Here is a 9239-nt window from a genome sequence, read left to right on the forward strand (position 1 = left end):
GCCACACAAGGTACTGCACCAGCCCAGACTTGCCACTACCATGAGTCTACTTCAGGCCCACCTCACCAAGGCAGCTGCTGCCAGATCCTGTACTGGGCCCAGATTCCCTTTCACTACCACCTCCATGAATCTCTACTGTATATAGATGCTGCCAGGAACCCAAACTCACCAACTGGATTACCTCTTCTTGGGTGAAGTTAGATGTAGGGCACAAATGTTTCCTCCCCTTTTATCCCCCACCCCACTTTCCATATTCTCTCTAACTGACATTACAGCCAGTAACACTGGAATGGTCTACTGCTGCTGAACAAGCTGTTGTACTGAAACAGTCCCATGCTTCCTGTAACCTTTCAGCTCTACTCCTGACAGTAGAGAGTTGTTGTTAAACACCTTTTCAGCCAGCAATGTGATTCTTACACTTGACTGTTTTGTGCCCATATTTAATTGAGCACCATTCTGATGTCACTTCTCCAGCACCTGTCACAATGACACGAGAGGCAGTGTTCTACATTTAGTTTGGCCCCTGTTTTGTTTCAATTTCAACGATATCCAGCTTTACCTAAAGGACAAGGTGAAGATTTGCTCCTTACGCAATTAGCAGTACGCTTCCCGGATCAATCTGTTACTTGCTTGAAGATTTAATTTGAATTTGAGTGTAATAGCTTTGCTAGTTGAATAGCTGGAAGTTTCTTCCCTTGGGTGGACTGAATAGGTGTAGGAACTGTTGTCACTACAGATGTGATCTGGTTGGGTACAGCAGGTCTGTAGCTGGGTCAGCTCTCCTAGAGATTTCCCTAAATGTGCACACTGTGTTTCCCAATTCCCAGTTATTTGGATAGTTGGCCATGCAAGTCAGTCAGCCTGCACCTACACTCATTCATGTGTGGTGATCCGCAACATAATTCCTGCTTTCTTTCCTTACCCCCTGATGAACATTCTTCGTCTCTTCATCCCCCACACACTGATATTCTTTCCCCCCCGACCTCCCCCAGCAAAAAAAGCTGCACATGCATCTGCCCCAGGGTTAGGACACTGTTCACTTAGTTCCAGATGCTGCTACTGCACGTGGACCTTGTGCCCAAGCAACTGACAATCAAACACATCCTGCCCTTGCTATCCCTCTCTACAAATGCATCTATATTCCTCAACATGTTTTGCTTCAACTTTTGACTTCTAACTTTGGAATCCTGTGCCTCTTTTGTTCTTAAATTTCTGATTCTTCCCTTTAGGAGGATCTATTATGATATTACTGGGTAAACTGAATACTAAATGCTTCTCTCTTCCCTTTTGAGAATGGCCACTGGCCTGCAAATTCTATTTGGCGGTCACATGGCTCCTGGAGTACCTCAGGATGTTTTTTTCTTTCAGTTTGAAAAGTCAAATTACTTGCCTTTTTCCTTTTGGAAATATAACAATCCAGACCAGACTCGAGGTAGCATAACTGTTAAAGCTGTGACTGATTCTGGGTCTTTGACTCTTGATCCGTCTGTCAATGACTGGAGGCCACAACCGCCAATGGGGAAACTGAACTTTTTCTCTTTGCAGTGTGTACAGCAGATGGCCAGTTCATTCTAGCAATCACCAGGAACCTGACCTGTCCTGCCCTCGCCCTGTCATCTCTGTACATGAAAGATGGACAAGAAGCTGAGTGCAGGCCTAAGCTCATCACAGAGGAACTTGTAGCCTTCCGCTTCCCAATTACCTCTTGTGGCTCAAGCCAGCAGGTGAGTATTGGAGCGTCCAGCATTCTGTCCCTTTTTGAATGGGCCAGCTCCCTATTAAACAGTGTTCTCTGTTGCAGGAGGAGACTGGAAGCTCTGCGTATGAAACGGACATCTTGGGGAAGAGGATGATTCAGACTGGGCCACAAGGTGAAATAACCCAGGAACAGCACCTTCAGGTGAGAGTGCAGTGGGGTTTGTTGGTATGTAGAGGGAAGTGTTACTGACTGAAATCCCACATCTCTTTGTGTCTCTCGACAGCCTGCACGTCCAGTGCAAGTACAAGGGGGAGCATGAGGCTGGCTTACAGATCCATGTCTCAGTTTACACACTCCCTCCACCACTAGCTGCTTCTGAAGATGGGACTGCGACTAGCAAAAGGTAGTGCTGCCCTGGTAATAGAGCACTAGGAATGTATTTCTTCTTCAGTGAGTGACTGGTTTGTTCTCCTTGTTTCTGTTAGATGGCAACTACAGGCTGTGGTACAAGGGCAGTGACTACCCCATTGAGAGAATCCTTCAGGAGTCGGTGTTTGTTGAGGTTCGTGTGAAGGATCGCACTGACCCAATGATTGTCCTGAGAATGCATGACTGCTGGGCAACTCCTGTGCAAGCCCCTGACCATGAGGTGTAGCGGGGTCTCCTGGTGGATGGGTAAGGACTCTGAATGGAAAAGCCTGACCTTGAACTGAGTGTGGATTTAAGAGGATATTTTCACAGTACCACAGTGAGACTTGTGGGCCTGGGCCTGGGCCAGAGCCACAGTAAGTGTCAGCACTTTGGGCCCTCTGTGCATTTATTTCAATCTAGGTTGGTTTGTGACTCATTACAATAGACTAATAAACAGCTGCCCATCTTAAAATCAAGCCTGTTGTTAAACTCTCTTCCCACTTCAAACCTCTCTCTAGCAGCATTTCTTCAACATTCACTCTGAAGATTAAATCAATCCTCACTGTAATGATTGAAAGGCCCCACTCCTTAAACCATCTATACCTGGTGGTAAGATGATCAAGCATTGATCTCCGTAACATTGCCCCCTACACCACAAGATGTTTGGTACCACTGTCACCTTTTTAATGTGACACCTTGTCAAATATTTTCTAGAAAACCCTAGATACAACCACAGGCTGCCCTCCAACTCTGCTTCATGTTTCCTCCAATCACAAATGCTATTTCCTCCATCATGGAGTACAATTGAGGACTGTGTTGCAATCTTTCAGTGCAGTCTCGGGGCTAACAACCTACCAGTTTTTCTTGCCTTTGCCATCAGTTTGTGCAGTATGCTGGGACTTCAGAACAGTCTAAAAGCAGACACATTGTTCTCCGAACCTAAAGTTGAGGTCCAATTACTACCTGGGACCATTGACATAACTTTTGTTTGGCACCCTCTTCCTTGGCAATCATAATTTCCTCATGCTATTCTGCCTTCCCCCAACCCATAGACTTTAAAAATTGATTTCAGTGATTGTTTCAAACTCTTGAGCCCCTTTTTTTTTTTTTTTAATGAATTATTTCTGGGATGGTCTCCAACTCTTCAGCAACTGACCACCTCCTGTTTTCAGGTGCCCCTATGAGGGTGATGACCTGACTGTCCTCCACCCAGTAGATGCCTCTTCTGGCCTGCAGTTCCCCAACCCATCACAAGCGGTTTCAAGTGAAGACCTTTGTTTTCTTGGATGGAGTGTCTGAGCAGCCCCTCTCTGGACAGGTAACCGAACTGATGGAATTGAGACTAACCTCATGAAATCCTCTTGCTGGCTCTCTGTACTACACCCTGGGTACCAGCTACAAAATGCTGGCTTGAGTATAAATTCCTTCCAATGTTTACCTGCACTGCAGTGCTGAGGTTTGCTCTCCCTCTGCTCAGGATGACTGTACAACCAGATGTGGTCAAAGTGAGTTCCTTGATGCTTTCTATTGAGCTGAGATCAACCCCCCTCTGTCCCTGATCTTAAATGTCCCCTACGTCCAGTTAGCAAGGATATAGCATCCTGGCTATAGTCTCAACATGGATTCTAACTATCTATGTAATGTCCCCCTTTCCCCCAAATAGGGTCACGCAGGAGTGCTCCCATCCATGAGGGGACCTTGGTAAGTGCTCCTGGTCCTGTTGTGTTCCTGTTGCAGGAGAACAGCCAGTCTAAACAGCTGCTGAATGAGAATGGTAAGTGATGTTTCTTCTGTTGTTCATTGAGCACTTTTCCAATGTCTCAACACCTTCCATCTCCAATAGGTGCTTCTGGATCTCCTGTTGTGGTTGGAGTAGCCATTGTTTCTGGTGTTCCTGTTGGTGCTGATGGCTGCAGTGTACAGAATGAAGAACCCAGCCCTGTCTGTGCCCAGTGTCATGAGACTGAACTGTAGCCCTTGAATACCAATAAACCAGACAGAAACCTGCCCCTGGTGTGTGTGTGTGTCTGAAACTAAACATCCTACTCTCCTTCAGAAGTGAGGGACAGCAATTAGTCTTGAGACCAAATGGTGAGTGGCTTGGAGTTACTCAACTGCAGAATTCCCAGCCCTGACCTGATGTTGAAGCAACATGTTCTATGGGTGGTGAGTGGTGACATCCTAGAATGTTAGTTACTTTGAGGAATACTGCGAGAGCCCACTCAAGCACTTCTATTCCTTCCTTGTGTTGCCCAACCTGACGGTGAGCTTTGAATACTTTCTTCTCTGGCCCCTTGACTACAAACTGTAAACGGGTAAGACCCACACTTGGGGCTTGTCTCTACCCACTATTCCTTCTGGCAACTGATCACATGTCAATATCACATTGCCTGTTCCACTCCAGGGTGAGGCTGGCTGTCTCTTGGAAGTCTTAGACCAGTACATCTTGCCTCTTTGCTGACATTCCAGTGATACCAATCTACACTAGCTAAATGCTCAACATCAACTGACAGACACTTTCCATTTCATAACCATAGACTTGACCCACATGCCTCCACTCCAGATATAACAGTAACTAGCCTGCAGTTTGCATTTGTTGCTTAATAGCATTTAGCCAGTGGGGCCAATTGATCTGAGTTCCTCCAATTGGCATGTTTGAGCTTTATTCACTTTTTTTTTTTTTTTTTTTTTTTTTTTTTTTTTTTTTTTCGTTTCCCCCCCCCCCCTATATTTAGTTTCTGTTATACTCTGGCTATCCAGAAGCAGGGGTCACTCCCTGAAGGTTATGGGATTCCAGTTAAGACCAAGATGAGGGGAAGATACCACCAGCATGCTAAGCTTATAGAATCCTCTTTCACAGCAGTTGAGACCAAAGCGTTGATAACATTAGCTGAGATGGCCCACATTGAGGCTAAAGGGCAGAGGAAGAAAATGAGAACAGGATACTGAGCTGAATGACCAGCCATGATCACTGAGCCTGCTCTGCTATCCAATGCTGAATGGCCCCGTGTTTATTGTTTCTCCTCGGGCTAATGTCTGTCCTGTCTTTCACACTGCAAACTAGTGCAGTGGCTTCACTTGCCCCATGCAGCAGTAACTTCCTGGCAAAGGATTCATTTCTCCAATGGGCTCATGGAAACCTCCTTCAAGTGAGAACCAGGAGGAATGGAGACGCCTGGACATCCTGATGTCCAATCTGTGTTGAATTTCTGGATTGACGGGAGTCCTGTGCTCCTGCTTGTTGCTAATGTCCCATTGCACCCCTGTGTAGTGTTTCTTTTAACTTTGTCCTACAATTGTTGAGGTTGGTTGGCTCGCTGAGCTGTTTTGTTGTTCCGCAGATGTTTCGTTACCATGCTGGGTAATATCCTCAGTGCAGCCTCTGATGAAGCGTCGGTGGGTTTTCTAAAGACCCACTCCCCACCATGGACAGGACCAATGTCATCTACAAGATCCCCTGCAGAGACTGCAAGAAACGCTACATCAGACAAACAGGAAGGAAACTAACAACAAGAGTACATGAACACCAACTGGCTACAAAAAGACACGACCAATACTCACTCATCTCAATCCATATGAACAAGGAGAACCACGACTTCGACTGGGGCAACACCAAGATCCTGGGACAGGCTAGGCAAAAACAAGCACGAGAATTCCTGGAAGCATGGCACTCCACGAAGCAGGCTATTAATAAACACATTGAACTCGACCCCATATACATTCCTCTACGGAGGAAACCCGGGTGAGGCAATCTATCGCAACGGACCCCAGTGTTTAAAAACCAGGCAGGAAAACACACCAACGCTTCATCAGAGGCTGCACTGAGGATGTTACCCAGCACGGTAACAAAACGTCTGCGGAACAACAAAACAGCTCGGTGAGGCAACCAACCTCAACATCCACAACCCGAGCTACAGATCTACTCCAAAACCTTTTGTCCTACAATTACTAAACTCTGTCACTGGGGTATCAGGACTGGATAAACAGTAATAGATGACAATGAAATGCATTTTGTGGGTCTAGTTATGGCATATGTGCTAGGAACTGCATCCTGTTTTTTGCTTTTCTCAATACACATTCCTGACTAGACCAGGCTGTGGCAGTTAGGGACTCCTTCCTTCTCTCTTTCCCGTGCGCCCGCCCGCCCCCCCAAAAAAATTGGGAAGGTAGGTAAATGTTTATAGCTTTAAACAACAAATACATAAAATATTTTTCACTGCAGGCCTGTTTATTTTTTTTCTGTCCTCTCAGGTAATGCTGTCAGTGGGAGGTCCCACAAGAGGATGTAAGCTAAAATGAGATTAGTGGTAGACCTTGCTACACCTCTTCCTTCAAAGCAGTAAAATAAATTTATTAGTCTCAATGATTACGAAGCTCGCTCACTCACTACTCCCCAGAGTGCTGTGCAGGCTTGGAAAGTAAATTCCCAACTCGCAGGTTCGAGGGTTACAGCATGTAAACATGAAAATGGAGTTGAGGCCAAGATAGGATCAGCCCTGGTTGTACTGATCTGCAAAGTAGGCTCCAGTCTGAATAGCCTGCCCTTGCTCCAAGGTTCAGAGCAGCTGGATCAGCCACCCTCCTAGCAAGATGGAGGAAGAGCCCAGAAATATTGCAATGCATGGAAGGGACAGAGCAAGGCCCTAGTCTAGCTTCCCTGCTCCAAAAAAAAATCAATGTAATGTACGATTCCAGAAACTACATCTCTATCACATGATAAACTGACAAGAAGAAGCTACATGTGATCTAAGCCGTTTGTAAACAATTTCAGAGATGAGGTGAATGTGTACACTAAGGCTTTTCTGTTCCTCTACATTACTGACTGTCCTCCCATTCACTGCATGCTTGTGCCTTGGTTTACCTTACCTGCCCCTTGAATAGAAATGTATGGGCATGTATAGTAGGACTGAGCCATTTGCCCCATTTGAGCCAGAGCTGCCAGTAGCTAAGATGATTGCTGACCTGATTGTGCATTGAATTCCAGATTCCTTCCACAGCCCTGATACTCTGTGTCTCCCTTGTTACTCCAGAATTGCTCTCCCTCAATTTTAAATCTGTTGAATAACACCACTTCCACCCTTCCCTGAAGAGAGTTCCACAGACTCTCCACTTTCCAAGAGCAAAAACATTTTTTTTTCTTCACCTCCACGTTAACACAAAAGTGCTATATTTTAATACCGTCCCCTCGTTCTAGTCTCTCCCCACGAGGGGAAACTCCTTTCAGTGTCTGCCCTGTTCAGTCCTCTCAGGATCTTACTGTCTCAATATGATCGCCTCTCATTTTTCTAAACTCTAATGAAGACATGTTTAGCCTGTCCAACCTTTAACTCCTCAAATAATCTCCTTGCTCCAAGAATCCATGGAGTGAACATTCACTGAACTACACTTGTATTATTGACTAAGCAAGGCTCAAGGTGAGGGGGGGAAGTTTAGGGGTGAAGTGTGGGGAAGACTTTCCACACAGAGGGTGGTGGGTGCCTGGAATGCACTGCCAGTGGAGGTGGTGGAAGTGGGCACGTTAGCAACAGTTAAGATGTTTCTTCATAGACAGATGAATGGGAAGTGAACACAGGGACAGAAACTATGCCTATGCAATAAGTAGTGAGACTAAATAAGGACTAGGAATCAGCACAGGCTTGGTGGGTCAAAGGGCCTGGTCCTGTGATGTATAAGTTGCCTAAAACTGCTCACAGTATTCTGGATGCAGTCTCTCCAATGACCTGTACAACCATTTTTAATATTCCATTGCCCTTCTAATAAACAATAACATTACATTTTCCTTCCTATGTAGTTACTGGACCCAGACCCATAGAAACGACACAGCACAGAAGGGGCCATCTTGTCCGTACTGAGCCAAAGGCATCCAGTTGCTCTTCCTAATCCTATCTCCCTGCATGTGGTCCATGGCCAATGAAGGAAAGTATTCCACGTGCCATCTTTACAACCCTGTCTACCAGTACTGCTACCTTTAGAGACATGCACTTGCAAGCGAAGATCTTTCACTTCATCTACCCCTCTCAGTATATTTTTGGTTTATTGTATATTCCCCTTTTACTATTCAACTTCTCTCAGTGTATTACCTCACTCGAACCTGTATAATAACATTTTGTAATGAATATACAAGGACACACAGCTCCCTTTGAATCTCAGAGTTCTCTAATTTTTTTCCACTTAAATAATACCCTGCTTTTTTATTCTTTCTGCCAAAGTGAACCAGTTCACACTTTCCAACATTCTTCCACCCTCCAAATCTCTCTGTGTACAGTGACCGTGGGGATGTCTATTCATGTGCTGGGCCCTCTCATACCAAAGGATGGCAATGTTTTGACAGACAGCTCCTCCATTTGCTTATCGACAATCAGTCTTGAATGCATGTGAAAGGTCTTTGTTCTGCTGAATACTGAACAATGTGTGAATACCCCACTGCTTTTGATATTCAGAACTGTACCCAATAGCCTCACGAAATAGAGGGCAATACAGAGGTTGCTAATTCTCTGGGATTCTCCACGAATTGTGAATCAGTCTCTAGAATACTGCCACGTATAAAAATATTCTGAATGGGAGTCATAGAATCCTACAGTCCTACAGCATGGGGACAGTCCGTTCTGTCCAAACTTGTCTATCCTGACCCAAACGTCCATCCACTCTAACCACATTTCCCTGCACTTGGCCCGTATCCTTGTAATCCTTTCATATTCACATATTTGTCCAAATGCCTTTTAAATGTTGTTAATGGACCCACCTGATCCACTTCTGCTGCCAGCTCGTTCCATATGCATAACTCTGTAAAAAAAAAAGTCGTCCCTCAGGTTCCCATGTATTCTTCCCATCCTACCTTAAGCTGATGCCCTCTAGGCCTCCATTCCCCAGCCTTGGGAAAACAGACTGAGTGCATTCACCCTACCCATGCCTCTCATGATCTTATACACTTCAATAAGATCCGCCCTCAGTCTGCTACATGCTAAAGAAAAAGGTCCTAGCTTGTCCAACCTCTCCCGACAACTATGTCCCTGGAGTCCTGGCAACATCCTTGTCAATTTCTTCTGCACTCTTTCCAGTTTAATAACATCATTCCTACAGCAAGGTGACCAAAACTGACCACAATACTCCAAGTGTGGCCTCACCAACA

The 9239-nt window shown here is 45.4% G+C and overlaps 1 pseudogene; it reads left to right on the forward strand.

Annotated features, from left to right (window-relative positions):
* The first annotated feature begins 1502 nt into the window (after nt 1-1502).
* Nucleotides 1503-4117, forward strand: LOC125481910 (annotated as a pseudogene).
* Nucleotides 4118-9239: the final 5122 nt, after the last annotated feature.

The sequence above is a fragment of the Rhincodon typus genome, unplaced genomic scaffold (genome assembly GCF_021869965.1).
Source record: "Rhincodon typus isolate 14 unplaced genomic scaffold, sRhiTyp1.1 hic_rhity00004269, whole genome shotgun sequence".
In the NCBI taxonomy this organism is placed as follows: Eukaryota; Metazoa; Chordata; class Chondrichthyes; order Orectolobiformes; family Rhincodontidae; genus Rhincodon; species Rhincodon typus.